Below are 12,986 nucleotides of genomic sequence, written 5' to 3' on the forward strand. Positions count from 1 at the left end.
TTGGGCCTTTGAGGAAGGTAGAAAAGTGCTACACAAGTATACGCCATTAACCACGATTCATAATTAATATTGGTCGCTGACCTAAAATCGATCCACAACATCTTTATCCAAAACCTCAACCAGTGAGACTCAGAGATAAATACCTCGGTACTGAACAGTGCAAGTGTAGTTTTACAGATTCCTTGTATTTCTTTTGACATAATCAAGTGTAAATTAAATATGTGCACAAACAAGCAAGTAAACCAGAATTAATGGCAAATCCATTCACATTTTAGTGCTAAGTTCAGCCTGTTGTTTTTCCACATCAACAATAATTCTGTACAAGCCGGACATTTTTAGAACATTACACCACACTGTATGTTTTTGCAAAATTCAAAGTGTTTCCACACAGCGGACTGTAATGATAGATTGATCATTTTTTGCTGCCATCACGTGTGTGTTGTCCGCTGTGATGGAACTTGGTTATCTTTATGTTATAGTAAAATAAACCTATTGTCCCTATAGTATTTTCCAATATTGAAATGATCAATTTATTTCATTTTGAAACAATTTCATAATGTTATTGGTTGATTTGATTAACAACCTGTCTCAGACAGATCGATCTGGTTGGATCTTAGAGTAAAGTAAATAAACCTACCATTGCTCCAAATGGTATTTTCCAATAGTGATTTAATTATTGATTTATCTCGTTAACAAACTATTTTTTAATGATAGCCTATAGGTTACTCCGATTCGACCTCAGACAGATCGATCTGGTTGGATTGTAGGAATAGAAATTGATTTGTCGATTAATCGTGACACCACTAGGTACGCCCCTATTAAATACATGTACATTCTTTAAATACATTTTTTGTATTTAATGCTAGTAATCTCTCACATTTCAGAAGAGTTGGATACCCTCACCTCTCCTTCACCTTCCTCTGTAAAACCTGCTCCCTCTTAAGCCTGGGAACAATCATGTCCGTCGCTGTTTTCTGGGAGGGGGGTATATAGTGTATAAGGTGGGGGGGGTTTGACCCGGTCACAACGTGGAGAAGTTGGGTTTTTCTGCGTTGCCATGGGGTTTTGTCAAACCGATAGGCTGCCTTCTTTTCTTTCGTCCGTCTTTGTGGAGGAGAAAAAGGAGGAAGAAAGTGCTATTACTTTTCCCCCTTTACCCTCCTCCTCCTCTCGGAGGCGCGCAAGGAGGAGAGGGTGGGGGGAGGACGTGACTCTGGCAGCATCCAGAGGAGGAGGGAGGAGGAGCAGAGGTGCTCCAAATCAGACCAACGGCAAGGCGAGGCGGCGTTCCGCTTACCGACGAGCCTCAGCTGGAACCGCCGTTAACTTTGAGAGCGAGCTGCCGCGAGGAGCAACACACCTGCGCTGCGCGGCGGAGTTTCCGACACTTTCACCTATTGGTTCTTCATTCCTCATCTTCTCAGCGAGAAGCCATCATCGTCTACCTCTCAGGTGTGTAATTATTTTCACTTTTGCCTTGATATGCTAGCTGTTTCTCGCACGCGCGCTTTAAACGCACCTGCTAGCCGGCACGCGACGAGTAATTTAAATGTTGAGACATGTCAAACACGGTCACGGTTTAAGTATTTCATTAAGGGGGGTGGAAGCTGCCCTTTTCTTCCATCTTTGATAACTGTCAGTCATTTCATTTATATTTTTGATAGAAAAGCCTTTTTTCCCCATGTTTCTTTACCGGTGCCACTGTGGGAGCCTAATGATTCTGCCTGGTTTCCACCTCACTGCTCTCAACAGCGGTGAAGGATCCCCCTCATTTCAAAACTAATTCATCTTATTTTTCTTCAAAGGTCTAAAATCTCAGTTTTTCAGTTGGAATCGTCTATATTTTTTCAAAATCACATTTTTGCAGAGAAATCTGGGAAACTGATGTTGGAGTACAAGAAAAAAAAAAAAAAAAGCACAACTTGCCTATTATCTGGAGTTAGCTTTTTCATGCAGGCATTAACATGAACATTGCATACCAGAGGACTGCAGTGACTGATGGGACTTGAATCTGTGTGATTAAAACCACATTAGAGTGACATTTCCATTAGATGAATGGCAGCCAACAGCGTTTTTCATTAATTGGTTGGGTGTGGATGGCACTGTTGTTGCAGTTAACAGAACAGCCATATTCCGCCTCATTGACAAAGAGATCCCCACGATATGAATATTTACAGGAGATGGAAATGTATTGTAGTCTGCGTCAAACACACTAAAATACTGCCTGTTGGCTTGTTTTTATTTTTATGTTTTTTTGTTGGCGTCTCCTGGCAGACGAGGCCTTTGAGGGAATCCCAGGGAACCCAGATGCTTTGCACTTTACTACTGTTTTGTATTCCTTTGATGCTGGTTTCTGTTTTTCCTTCACATAGGTCTGTGCTTTCTGGTATTCAGTTTGTGGCACATCTTTTTCCACAGAAAAACAAAAGAATAGATGAATGAATTAATAAATTAATCAAAGCTTGCACTCTCCCAGTGAGCATTCCTCAGATTGGATTTCTTGCAAACATACAATTTTTTTTAGGGCTGATAAATATGTGATTTTTATGATTTTGTGACTAGCAACCACTTTTTAAATATTTGCTACTCCTAAGTAGATAAATAACTCTTATGCTTTAACTTTCTAAGACCAGTGTTAACATATTTCTGACTAACTCTTTTGTAACACTTCAACAGTTGACGTAAATAACATAATTCCAGTTGATTCTGAAGTGGAGACAGTGGCTCTTTGCCATTATCCAAAGCTTGAAGTTTGTCATGTGTAACATAACGGTGCACATCTGACATGTAAAGCTGCTTTTTCGCACATCAGAATCCATGGATTCATGTTGATTACGTATATGGTCCAAGAGTAATGGCATGTCAACAAGTGTGTTTTATTTAGTTGTCACGGTGACATAGCAGGTTTAAAGGGTTAACACTCATACGGTTTTGAGCTGTTTGACCAAAGTGTGTTTGCAATGGAAAGGTTGAGTTTTAGTTTTACATTAAGACTGTTTTAGAAACTAGGGGTGTGACGATAACCGGGATGTCAGTCACCCATCACGATGGACGATGATATCGTCCATCGGCACAACCCTATCTACAACACCTATATAGTTAGTCCATTAGTTAGATAGGAAGTAGTTAGTTGTTACTGTTTTTTGTTTATAAAGAATACTGCATTGCAATTGCATTCATTTGCGACGTGGCAGCCGGGGGATTTTTTTGTGTGTTTGGTTTTTTTGTTGGGGGGCTGCGGTTAACCGCGACACCACGCCCCCTGCTGGTTCATCACCGCGGTGATCAAAAATCCCACACCGTCACAGCCCTATTAGAAACACAAACTTCATATGCAGTTTCTATGGTCCATCAGTCTAGGTTTTCTGCACTGTTGGAGTGGTTCATCAATGTAATCTCCAAGAAGGAGTTGGTACAATCACAATGGAGGAAACTTTTAGCTCTGGCTGCTCAACTGCTACTTCAGCTTGTTTTTCTGGTGGATTACCATTCTTTGGAAGTTGGAAAAGTTGATAGGAAAATGTTTTTGGTAACTTTCCCCGTCAGTCAATACAGCCAAAAAACAACCGTAGGTTTTATTACGTTCCAATTGTTTGCATTGGTTGAATATTGCGTCTACACCTAAAGGTTTTTAAAATTTTGATGAACCACAAATCGATTTTGGACTTAGAGGATACTTGTCATTCTGGTCTCTTAATTGAACTGACAACTTGTGGTTGTTCCACAAGTGGGCAACATTTGTATAGTATTTTTTTGCAGACCACCACAGAAACCCAGAGTAATAACATTACAGTAATTTTTACAATCTTGTATTTGTGGATTGTGTTGTCTAAAGGACAGATCTGTATGGACACAGGCGTCAAACTGTAGTCATCATGCATAGATGTCTTCATTCATTTTTTGTTGTTGTTGAACACACCTGATCCATGTAATCAGCAGTAGATAAGATACGATATAAAAAAATAAAATAAAATGCAAGGCACACTTCCTCGATGACTGCATTTTGATGCCCCCACTCTATTTTGAGTTTGCAGTAGTTTGTAAGCAATCAAAACTTTGCTTAAAGGAGTCTTTTTCCGTAAAGGTCAAAGGTCATGTCCACAAAAGTTGTTTATTCATGACCAACCTGTTCACTGAATTTCATGCACACAAAACTCAATGTTGGACCTGCTCCAGTGACCTTAATTTTACCTTGTATCCATGGTTATAGTACAATAGGGGTGGAGTCGACGACTGTGTGGTCGATTCTCAGCTATCGTGATCCTGGTCAGATTAATTACGTTTGGGTAGTACCAAAGAGTTTGCCACATTTAGAGGAGAAAACCATCTTAAATATAATTCATTGTAACTTTTTGGGTTGCTGCCCTTCAGCTTTTGTTGTTGCACACAAAGGGCTTATGAAGGTAAGTGGTTCTATTAGTGTCTTTAATCATCTGCATGTCTGAACCTTGTTTGTGCTGTGCTTGTGGCTCCTGGAACCGCCAAAGTCCTCAAAATTTACAGATCAAGCTGTCCCCCATCAGTGCAGAAGACTTGACTCAATTTGGAGTCCAAAGACAAGAGCCTTAAATGGCACTTATCACACATGGCTCCAGCCTTTCTGTATTCAGGGCATCGGCGCTTTGTGACCAGAAGTAGGTCGAATGCTTCTCACCAAACAATTTGAGCCAGGGCCAGTAATTGGACAAGCAAGAGTGTGGACCATCTCCCAGCCGGCCTGTGTCAAGCCTTGCCCTCCCACCACTTAATATGCAGCCCTGACCTGCCGCATTTCATGGACTTTTTCTTTTCTTCACTTCTCTTTAATCATTTTTGATTTAAAAAAAAGCGGCTAACAGAGCATCCTTCGACACTGCAGACACGCTCATTCTGCAAACTGGCTCTCAAACCCAGTTGACTGTGAGTTCAAGACCCTCTCTCTTATTTCTGCGGCTCTGCTGAGATCAATCAGACTTTGAGGCGATTGTTGTTTGTCTGTTTGTTGCTCGCCGATTGAACAGATGACAGAAACACCTGAGCTTTCAGCCTCCTCTGATGTTTTTTCTGTTGTGGATTCAGTCCAAATTTTGCAGCACCTGGAGACTGGGGTTCTGTCTTAACCTGAGCGTACAGGTGTGTGTTTTCCCTGCGGCACAGTTGCATGCACTCATGCTTTGTGTGTGTTGTTATTGTGTTGTCCTTTTGCACTTGTCAGAGATAAAAAGGCAAAAAAAGAACAGCTTTATCTCTGTAGCATCCACCTGGACGGAAACTGAAAGATGTCAGGAAACAGGTGCTTGTTTTATCTCTTACTGTAAATTTAGCAGTTTTTCCTGTTCCAGGAAGCTCAAAAAAGACCTTTAAGACATATAAGTTATATAAGATGACTCGATTTCTGAGGCACCACCTTAAGCTCTTTGTGGGTGCCGCCCATTTCATGTCAGTGTGTTTGCGTGTCCCGCACAAAAACAAACGACATCCAAACTTTAGCAAAGATGGATGTCCATATTGTGCATTTAAAATGAAAGCGTTTTAGTCGATTACCCCTATCTTTGCGGAAAAAGCGAGTGTTTGTGTTAGCCAGGGGGAGGTGCTGGTGGCGCAGACTCTTCCTGGAAGGGGCTGTTCTCACTTGTCTACGTCACAATGTTAGAACGTACTCGTTTTCGTGGTGCTCAGAGAGCAGGTTTTTAGAGGAATGCTTTGTGATTCTTTATGAGTAACACTTAAAAGCTCAAAAAGTTGGTAAGCATATTATAGACCCTTTAAAAAGATGAAAAGGTGACCAGACTAAGTCTTACACGGAAAAAAAAAACGTTTCTTTGTCTGAAAGTTCTATCAAATGTGAAATCTTGGAGTGTAAATGGCACCATACTCGGCCTTATCAAATTGACAGATTTCAGGGTTTTTTCATTGGTCATTTCCTTTGAATTTATGATAAATATCAAAACATGAAAGTTTTTGTTTTAACTTTTGTTTTTTACTTGTTTAACCCTTTAACACTGGAGATGTCGCAGGCAAACCCTAAACAATACCCACTCTTTGAAATATCGTAACAAATCTGCTTTGAATCAATATGCAACGTGTTCTTCAGGAATTAAGTTATTGCGTATGCGATTAAAGAGTCATGGTATTCAAAAGAATGTCCACACCGGGGCTAAAGCTCTGGTGACAAAGGTTAAAGGTCATTAAAAAGATATTTGAAAACTGACTGGCCTTTTGGTTCTGCAGAAGAAATTCTGCAATGAATCACCATCTTGGATGGCTTTCTTTCATTCTCCAGGCCAGCATGACGGCCATGTTTTTGAAAATCCTCAAAGAATCCATTTGAGAGATTGCAAAACCCCCGAGGCACTGTGAGAACAGAAATGAAACATCAGTTCAATCAATCAATCAATCAAACTTTATTTATAAAATAGCGCTTATCATGCATTTCGTGCAGCTCGAAGCGCTTTAACATTAAAAACAAAAAAAACACACAACATTACAGTAAAAACCCAACCCACCCTACACCCTTCCCACTCCTCTCCATTAAAGCACATGACCCACGACAATGAATGTTGACTACCAATACAAGTTAAAATAAATAAATAAATAAATAAATAAATGAATAAATAAATAAATGAATAAATAAATAAAAAAGCAAGCAAACAAACAAACAAACAAGGCTTGGCTCTGCTGTGAGGAAACGGCATTTGGGAATCTCTTCATACCAGGAGCCAGCCCGCCCACGGGAGCATGGCCACAGCGCCAACCCAGACCGGGACAACACCAGGGTCCACTTCACAGCCGTGAGGCTGCAAAATTAAACCCCAGCCGCCCCAGCAAGGGCAAGAACTCCAACAACAGCCACCGGGCAAGCCGGCAACCCTGGCAGAAAAGACTCCCACAAGAAACACTGGGGCTAAAATCACAATAAGATACTAAAATTATAAGATTTATTAAAAAATAAATAAATAAATAAATAAATAAAATAAAATAAAAAACTGAGAATAAGATGCATAAAATGAAATGAAGTATAGTATAGAATATAGCCTATATTAAAACTAATAGAATAATTTAGCAGTTAAAATCAACTGAAAGCTAAATTATAAAGGTGGGTCTTGAGCCTCTTCTTAAAAACCTCTACAGTCTCTGCGGCCCTGAGGCCCTCTGGCAGGCCGTTCCACAGGCGAGGACCGTAATGGCAGAACGAAGCCTCACCATAAGTTTTGGTCCTCACTTTAGGAACAACTAAGAGGCCAGCACCGGAGGACCTCAGGGTCCGCGAGGGCTCATATTTTAAAAGAATATCATTCAAATAAGAAGGCCCAAGACCATAAAAACACTTATAAACCATTAAAAGAATTTTAAAATCAATCCTAAAACGCACAGGGAGCCAATGCAGCGATTTTAAAATCGGTGTAATGTGTTCCCGCCCTCTGGTTCTCGTCAGAACTCGTGCTGCTGAGTTCTGCAATAGCTGTAGATTTGAAATAGACTTTTTGGGTAAACCAGAGAGCAGGGCATTACAGTAATCTAAACGACTGAAAATAAAAGCATGCATTAGCACTTCTGTGCTGGCAAGAGAGAGGAACGGGCGGACTCTGGCAATGTTTTTAAGATGATAAAATCCTGTCTTAACGACATTTTTAATGTGTGGGATAAAATCTAGCTCAGAGTCAAAAAGTACGCCCAGGTTTCTCACACATTGAGAAGGTTTAAAATTATGAAGATGTGGTAAAATCATCTCTCTCTTGTCTTCAGGACCGATGATTAATACTTCAGTTTTGTCCTGGTTGAGCTGTAAAAAGTTTTCTGCCATCCACAACTTTATATCTAAAATGCAGTTTAAAAGAGTGTTGACAGGTTCAAGGTCATCAGGAGACACGGCGATGTAAAGCTGTGTATCATCAGCATAGCTGTGAAAGTCAACGCCGTGTCTCCTGATGACATCCCCAAGAGGCAACATATATAAATTAAAAAGTATTGGCCCTAAAATCGACCCCTGGGGAACCCCACAACTTATTTCATGGATTCTTGAAGAGCACGTATCCATACTTACATAAAAGTGTCGATCTGTAAGGTAAGAGTAAAACCACTTAAGAACATTTCCAGAGAGGCCCACTAGACTACTAAGTCTGTCTAATAAAATCTGGTGATCTACTGTATCAAAAGCGGCACTAAGATCCAGCAGCACCAGAACAGAAAGTTTCTGTGAGTCGTAGTTTAATCTAAGATCATTAACGATCTTTAAAAGAGCCGTCTCTGTACTATGGCTTTTCCTAAAACCAGACTGATATTTTTCTAAAATTTTTTGGGCATTTAAAAACTCATGCAGTTGAGTAGCGACACTTTTTTCTATTATTTTACTTAAAAATGGTAAGTTGGATACGGGTCTATAGTTATCCAGATTTTTTGGATCTAATTGACTCTTCTTCAGAAGGGGCCTCACCACCGCCGTCTTACAGGCAGAGGGGAAGACCCCCGTCTGAAGAGAGCAGTTTACTATATTTAAAAGCTCTGACTCAAAGAATCCATAAAATGTTTTAAAAAGTGAAGTGGGAATGGGATCTAAAAGGCAGGTTGTAGTGTTTACTTGGGATAAAACTCGACCAAGCATCTCTGCATCAACCAGGACAAAACTCCCCAGTGTTTCTTCTGGTAAAAACAATGCTGGAGGTCTGTTAAGATCCGTGTACTGCATGGATGAAATGTTTGATCTTATAGCATTGATTTTACCCATGAAGTGGTCTGCGAAGTCCTCACATGCAGCATTAGATACGAGCATGGAGGACTTGTTGAAATCTTTGTTTATTAAAATATCAATTGTTTTAAAAAGAAATTTGGGGTTGTTTTTATTTTCTGAAATGATTTTTGAAAAATAAGAGGTTCTGGCCCGTTTAACTGAGTTATTGTAGATTTTGATTTGTTGTTTTAAAATGTCTTTATGAATGATTAAATTCGTCTTCCGGTATTTCCTCTCTGCTCTCCTGCAGTTCTGCTTCAGACCCTTAATGTCGTCAGTCTTCCATGGCATTTTAGGAGTGGCTCTTATTGTTTTCGCTTTGAATGGAGCCACTGCATCTATGGAAGACTGAAGTCTGTTATTAAAATGATCAACAATAAAATCACAGGGTGCAGGTAAAATCTGAGCAGGAGTTTGCTTAAAAACATCAATAAAACTTGCAGCCACTTCAGGAGTTAAATACCGTTTCCTCACAGTTCTCACTGACGCTTCCTGCTGGATTTGACTGGTGACATTAAAAAACACACAATAATGGTCTGATATGGCCAAATCAACAACAGAGGACACCCCAGTGGACAGACCATAGGTAATGACAAGGTCCAGGGTGTGTCCTCTGTTGTGAGTTGGCTGTGTGACATGCTGCTGAAAATCCATGCTGTTTAGAAGATTTAAAAACTCACAGGCATAGATATCATCATAATTGTCAACATGCAAATTAAAATCACCAGTAATTAAAATCCTATTGTACCTAATATGAAGAGATGATAAAAATTCAGAAAATTCCTCGATAAAACAGGAAGGAGGGGTTGGTGGTCTGTATACTGTGACAGTTAAAACAGGTGGGTCTCCAAAAAGAAAAGCATGATGCTCAAATGAACAATATTTACTAATTAAAACATTTTCAGATGATATTGTTTTGTGAGCAATCGATGCTGTACCTCCACCTTTCTTTCCTCCCCTGATTGAAAATAAAAAGTTAAAATTAGGTGGAGAAGCCTCAGTGAGAATAGCTGGTGCATCAGAGCCAAGCCAGGTTTCAGTTAAAAACAAACAGGTTAAATCATGGTCTAAAATCAGATCATTAATGATAAAAGACTTATTTAAAAGGGATCTGACATTTAAAAGAGCCATCTTCATGGTTGTGGGTAAAATCTGATGTGTGCATGTCATGGGTTTTGTGACTGATGTGTGAATTGGTCGGAGACAACGAACACGCGAGGCACGTGGATATGAATGCAAATGATTTGAATGTCTATTGGTGATGCGGACTGGTATGTGATGCTGTATGGCAGAGAATGATGAGTCAGGGGTGTGGATGTCCTGGTTCAACCGTCAGCTGGATATGGTTTTGAAAGAACGGAGGGTGAAATCAATGTTCATGGTGAGAAGACGGGAACCACTATAGTTGGGGTGTAAACCGTCTGATTTGAAGAGGTATGGTCTATTGTAAAAAGTTGTGAAGTTATCAACGTATGGAATGCTTATGGAATGACAGTATGTTTTTAACCAAATGTGAAGCTGACGGACGCGTGAGAACATGATGTCTCCATAACGGGGTGCAGGCAGTGGTCCAGATATGATGCAGTTTATGTTTAACTGTTGGATGGTGTGAATCAGATGGATGAAGTCCATTTTCAGAGTCTCTGATTGCTGCAGTTTCAGGTTGTTGGTGCCTGCATGTATGATGAAAGTCTCCGCAGAGGGGTGTTTGACAGAAAGTTGGTGAGCAGAGTTTTTAATGTCATTGACGACAGCTCCAGAGAGTGAGTGTGTGTGGCACCTTCTGACCCGGACATGCTGGACAACGGAGTCTCCCACGATGAGCGCGGGCTGCTGCACAGGTCCGGGTCTCCCAGCGGGGTGATGAGCAGCGGCCTCCGCTGAAGGGGGCTCAGGTGGAGAGTTGGGAGCTCCAGAGCGGTGTTTCCGGGCAGACAGTAATCCAGCGTGAAGACCTGTTTTTCTTGTGGAGAGTGGATCCCCTGAAGCCGGTGAAACGCAGGATGCGGCGCGCGAGCCCCGGGGAAGCTCGCCTGAGCGTCGGGCCACCGCCTCTTTCAGCAGTTCAAAAGTGATCTCCTGTAGAATGATCAGACGATGATATCAGATCAGAGCAACGAGGAGCTGCATCAGATTAAATGTCCTTTCCAGCTTTTCTGGCATTTCTCTGAGTGTGGTCCACAACGTTTGTGATCTGTCGTCGTGCTCAGATGTTCCATTGCTGGTTGACAGGAGAGTGAGGAGCCTATATCAAGAGACGGGGCCCTAATTAATGTTCAGCTCAGGCTCCAGCACTACAAGCAATTACAGGAGGGAACCTGCGCTACGTGTTCTGCAGGCAGAGCCGAGAGTGCTGCGGCAGCGCCTAGTAGGAGCCCTAGGCTTTCATGTTTCCCACCGATGACAGCAGGAGGGGCTCCGTTCAGGCCGTACGCTGTGGAAATGTATTTGGTGACATGAAATATTCATTTCTCTGCCTGCTCTTTGGCAATATTTATTCACCAGATTCGTTATCACTCTTGGGTCTGCTTCAGAGAAGAGCGGGAAAGGACTCCCTCCATGCGAACTCTGGTTTGGAGGTGGGGGGTTCAGAGATAAGAAGCTGTGATCATGAAAATCGTGGTTCATTGCTGGTTTAACAGGCCACTGCATCATCAGAGCAGCTGGACGGACGTGATCAATGGCTCCATGGCGTGCACAGATAATTCAGCCGTTAAGTTCATGTGGAAGGACAAAGCTGTTGTGAGGTCAAAGTTATCTCGTGAGATCAGTGCTTCAAGAGGGAGGACACAGGTCGGAATTCATCCTCACCTTTACAAGGTGAAGTTTCACCCGTCATTATCCTTTTTTCTCCTCTCTCGTTTCTGCCCTAAATTTAAAATTTCCTTAGTAAAAAAAAGTTGTCACTTGCTGGTAGGAGACTAATATTTTATCAACTTTGATGCATTGATTTCTATTCCTATGATCTCACCAAATCGACCTGTCTAAAAGGCTGTGACACAGCCATTGCCTACATTTTGTGCATATTGCAGAGAAAATCGGTCATACATGAAAATATGTAGAAAAAGTAAGAGGTTCTAGTCTTTCAAGTGAAATTTTCACAGATGTATCATGAATGAACTGCGTTAAAGGCACGAAAGAAGTATATATAAACCACACAAAAAACAAGTAGATTAACATAAAAACCAAATCTGGCCTCAAATTTTTGCATCAATTGCATAATTTTAACGTGATATGTTCACTGTATACGCGATAAAGAGGTTGTGTATCGGTGGGACATACGTAAAAATGTCCATTAGACGTTCGTGGAATGCTCGTGGGAAGCCATGAATTTGCGTATACATCAGAATTATGTAATAATAACCACATAAAATACACGTAAACTACGAAATTCTCAACCAATGAAATTTTTCAACAGCTTCAAAAGCAAATTTGCGTAAAGACCTTGTGAAGACTTGTAGAAAGTGTTTGACTGCTGTCATTGTTCACAAATGGGATATAACAAAGTGTTAAGTTGAACTTTTGTTATTGAGCAAATACTTTTTTTCCATCATAATTTACAAAAAATTGATGGTGGAAAAATAAATTTTATAAATAAATGGGATTTTTCTGGATTTTCTTTTCTGATTTGGTCTCTCATAGTGTAGGTATCTCTATGATGAAAGTTACAGCCCTCTCTTATCTTTTTAAATGGGAGAACTTGCACAAATGATGTCTGACTAAATACTTTTTTCCCCACTGTATCACTGAGTCACACTGGTTACATTTTTGGCTAAAGATGTCCTGGATTGATTTTAGGTCAGTGAATCCGATCCCATCGGATCGTTCAAAATGAATCATACTAGCAACTACAAATTATCCCATGAATCGAATTTTTGTTAAAATGAATAGTTAACACCCCTACTTGCTGGATTATTGCAGTTGCCTGCAGCCTGATTTGGCTTTTTGACTTGAATCAGCTGAACTCCAGCTTAAACTTCAATAACCAGAACCAATAAAGAAAAGTTTTTGTATTCTGTCTGCTTCCAACTCATTCTTTTTAAGCTCTTGTGGCTTTAGCTTCTCTGCTTTGATTTATAATGTCAGCGCTGAAATACAAACCTTGTAACATCCATGTTTACACTAAATCCCAGTGAAAAGGGCAATGCAACCATAAGATCCTCTGAGGAGCAACTAATATGGTAGCCGTGCCTCACGGAGTGGGGAAGTTATTGCCCCATAGTCACAGGAAAACGGGGTTGATTTCCATTTCAATTGCAGGCTCAATTTGGAATAACTC

The 12,986-nt window shown here is 40.7% G+C and overlaps 1 protein-coding gene across 3 annotated transcripts in view; it reads left to right on the forward strand.

Moving 5' to 3' along the window:
* Positions 1-1,040: 1,040 nt before the first annotated feature.
* The window catches only part of chl1 (cell adhesion molecule L1 like), a 95,035-nt gene continuing 83,089 nt past the window's right edge, over positions 1,041-12,986 (forward strand). Inside the window, exon 1 of one of the 3 annotated variants that reach the window (XM_020703383.2) lies at positions 1,041-1,452. The gene's annotated coding sequence lies outside the window, so the exon portion shown is untranslated. The remainder of the gene's footprint in view (positions 1,453-12,986) is intronic. The other 2 variants (XM_023955097.1, XM_023955098.1) reach the window with 2 other exon arrangements.

Source organism: Oryzias latipes, chromosome 5, assembly GCF_002234675.1.
Source record: "Oryzias latipes chromosome 5, ASM223467v1".
Classification (NCBI taxonomy): Eukaryota; Metazoa; Chordata; class Actinopteri; order Beloniformes; family Adrianichthyidae; genus Oryzias; species Oryzias latipes.